The sequence below is a fragment of the Vulpes vulpes genome, chromosome 6, assembly GCF_048418805.1.
Source record: "Vulpes vulpes isolate BD-2025 chromosome 6, VulVul3, whole genome shotgun sequence".
NCBI classification, from domain to species: domain Eukaryota; kingdom Metazoa; phylum Chordata; class Mammalia; order Carnivora; family Canidae; genus Vulpes; species Vulpes vulpes.
In genome coordinates this window covers 6,602,268-6,605,906 of record NC_132785.1, presented here as the reverse complement: position 1 = coordinate 6,605,906, position 3,639 = coordinate 6,602,268, and positions in this window count along the sequence as shown.

The following is a 3,639-nucleotide window of genomic DNA, read 5'->3' as shown; positions in this document are numbered from 1 at the left end:
GGGGAGCGATACCATCTTGGCTGAAGGCGTGAAGGACCTTGTGTAACTGAAAAGTCTTAAGGGGATCTAGAAGCTTTTCTGATGCTGCACACCCCACATTTCTGCACCTTTTATCCCCTCTCCTTTCTGCTTACAAACTCATCTAATTCTGTCCTGAGCTCACCTCCTTTGAGCCCAAAACAGGGAAGAGCCACAAGCCAACTGTCGGCCCCCTAGAGCTAGGAGCTCACTGGACACTTGGGGGGGCCTTCTAAGTTATCATCAGCAACAGTTTTGTGAAAAGGTTTTGCCACTTCAGAATATATGCCTCAACCTCTTAAACCTCCAATAGTGTCATCATCAGCCACCACCCAACCATGATCGATGCCGTGTATCTTAGGTTTTTTGACAGCTCCCTCCCACTTGGACATACTTACTTCACCTTCTTTAGGGTCAGCCACCGAAGTGAGCAGATTCTGAACTACCCAATGGCTGGGACAGAGCTGCTTGTAGAACTCTGCTGGCAGAGGATCTGTCATGCCCAGGGTGCCAGGTCTTCTTCATCGGGTCAGCAGAAGAGGAAGGAGCACAGAGGATCGCTGGCGGTGGTTTTCTGAAAGCCAAGTGTCAAGCTGTTGAGTACTTTCAGCTTTCTATCCATTGACTACAACTGGGTCCCCTGGTCACATCTAACTCACTCCAAAAGGGTGGGAGATGTAATTCAGCTGTGTGTCCAAGTAGAAGAGGACATGGGAGCTGGAGCGACCAACTTGTCCCCGTTTGCCTGGGACTTTCCTGGTGTGAGTCCAGAAGGCCCACTTCCAGGGAACACCCCGAGGGCCCAGGCCAACCAGTCCAGCTGATCACTCTGCCGCCTCCCTCACATCCCTCCCCTTAAGAAGAGAAACCAAGTGTCCTGTTTGCATGCCCCCCCCCCCCATCTGCAGGGACTACCAACTACACGAGGGCAAAACTCAATGCACTGGAGACCACAGGGAAGATGGTTTCCATTGGAATCTAGGTCATCCCTGGAAATTTGGAGCATGTGTGGTGTGACCTTGTAGCACACACATCTGCAAAACGCTGTCTTCGTCCCTAGATGAGTCAGTTCTAAGATGTAGTTATGATGGAGGGAGTGGTACTACCGCGAGCAAATGCCACGGATTTAACAAAAGTTCTTAGAGATAGGTTTGCCAAGGAATACAGAAGCAATTGTTCAATAATTATGTGCAATAATGATATTTGCATAAGGCAAATTTCACCAGAAAACAAAGTACCTTGTTTATTTTAAGAGGAGCTGGTGGGCTGTCCTGGAAGGCAAGGACTGTGGCTCGTCCACCCTCCTATCTCTGGCACGTGGAATGTCTCCAGAGAAGGTTCGCTGAAGAAACGCACCCATAGTTACCAGCCACCCTCTGCTCAGTTTCTCTAATCAGAAAGAGGAGGGGTTTTTTGTTTGTTTTGTGCTGAAGGATGAGCTGCTACTTGGGGCAGGAATCTGGCTCTTGAGACAGACCCAGAAAAGGAGTGGAAACTCCGGGCCTGCGGGCCGCATCAGTAGAGTGGGGGTGCTTTCGTCGGGGCTGCCCTGTCTGAAAATCAGAGCCTGGATTTCTGGAGCTTGAAAAATTGGAAGACCCGGCAACACGACATCTGAGTCCCCGCAGAGGGACAACTGGACAGAGCTAAGGAGCAGCGTCCCCATTAGATGCAGTACGCACTCTCCAACTGCCACTGTCCCGATCACTTCCCACTGTCTTATCCTCACTGCAGCAAGAAACTTGTCGTAGCCTATAGACATCTGAGTCTATAACACCTGGATTGGGGCACCTGGGTGGCCCCATGGTCTGCCTTCAGCTCAGGTCGTAGGCCAGGAGTCCTGAGATCGAGTCCCACACTGGGCTCCCTGCAGGGAGCCTGCTTCTCCCCCTACCTGTGTCTCTGCCCTCCACCCCGCCTCTGTCTCTCATGAATAAATAAAATCTTAAAAAAAAAAAAAAAACAGATTAAAGCATAGATCTACATTGTAATATTATATTAACTTTGCACATTTTAAAATGGCCACTGAACCTTCCATAGCTATTTTAAATTTTAAATTAAATTTTAATTAAAGCCTGGTTACTAATCCTGGTGATTTTTTAGCCTGACTGGCATTCCATAGCACTGTTTTGCCCATAAGAAAATTAGTAATTATATATATGTGTATATATGTGTGTGTGTGTGTATGTCTCCCACCTGTAATTGTGTATTTACTTCCATCAATATATTCAAACATGCACAATTCTCAACCAATCCCTCTCTAACTCAGAAATGAAAGAGCTGCCTTTAGGTATTATTTCTGAGATGAAGAAAAAAATGGTACATTTCTGTCCATGTTCTAAATGGCATTTTTTAAAAAAAACTTTATTTTTAAGTCATCTCTATGCCCAGCGAGGGGCTCAAACCCACAACCCCAAGATCAAAAGTCACACACTCCACTGATTGAGCCAGCCAGGCACCCCCTAAATGACATTTTTAACGTATTTTTGTCATAAAAGTCACCAGTACTATCAAAAGCTGGGTCAAAAGCTATTAGAAAATAAAACTGCCACGGCTTTCTTCCTACAAAAAAGTACAAAATATATAAACAAAAGAACAAGCGACTCAGAAATAATAGGAAGGCCAGCATTCCTCAAACACTTGCTCGGATCCCATCTCTGTGCTTACTGCTTTGCAGCATTCTCCTTACAAAAATCCTGTGGAGAGAACACGTCCCATTTTGAGCGTTAAGGAAACAGAGAAAAGCAAGTAAAATACCCTGTCTGAGGTCACTGAGTTGGCAACCAGCGGAGCTACCATTAAAACCAAATTAAGGTTAGTTTAAGAAGTTAAATGAACAAACAAAAATGGTGCTTTCCCCCCTCCCAGAAGTTAGAATAATACAGGAGAGTCCTCTTAAAAAGCAGAGGACTGGAGCATCTCAGGGCAGAACAGAATGTGACCTGACCCAGCTCCTTATCTGACAGGTGCAAGAGCTGGTCTGGGGGGTGCGCTCCCTCTCTTGCCCCCACTTCTCCGCGTGGAGCCAATCCCGACTAAGGGGAGTTGACACCTTCTCCTGGGCCTCCGTTACACCATCACTGCTGCAGGATGGACCTGAGGTTGATGGCTAAAGGCAGTTCTGTTGTCCGACTCCTGGGAGCTTCTGCTGCTTCTGGTACGTACAGCAAGGCCAGGGTCGTGTCTGTTGAAATTAATTTTCATTTTCTGATTTCAGTTCCAATGAACTTTTTATACGTGTCTTGTGTAAATTTAAAAATTGATTCTGCTGGGGCATCTTCATCACAGAATGACAAGTCTGTTTTGAAAGTATGCAAAAAATAGCACAGAACTACTGAGTTATACACATTGTTAATTTGAAACAGAAAGCAGACAGTCATTAAAGTCATGTAAAATTCCTTCTGTGTCTACTTTATTGGAACAACGGTGTCTCCTGCTGCAAATGATGATGTCACGAACACCCAGTGCTGGTTCAGCATTCCATCCCTCTGAAAAATCTTTCCTGCTCCACAGAACCTAAGTGTGATATAATCGATTAAATAATAACCCGCAGGTCATCAAAGGCCAGTAAGCAAGTAATAAAATGCCTTTTTAAATTAAACATCCCGAAATGTCAATCAT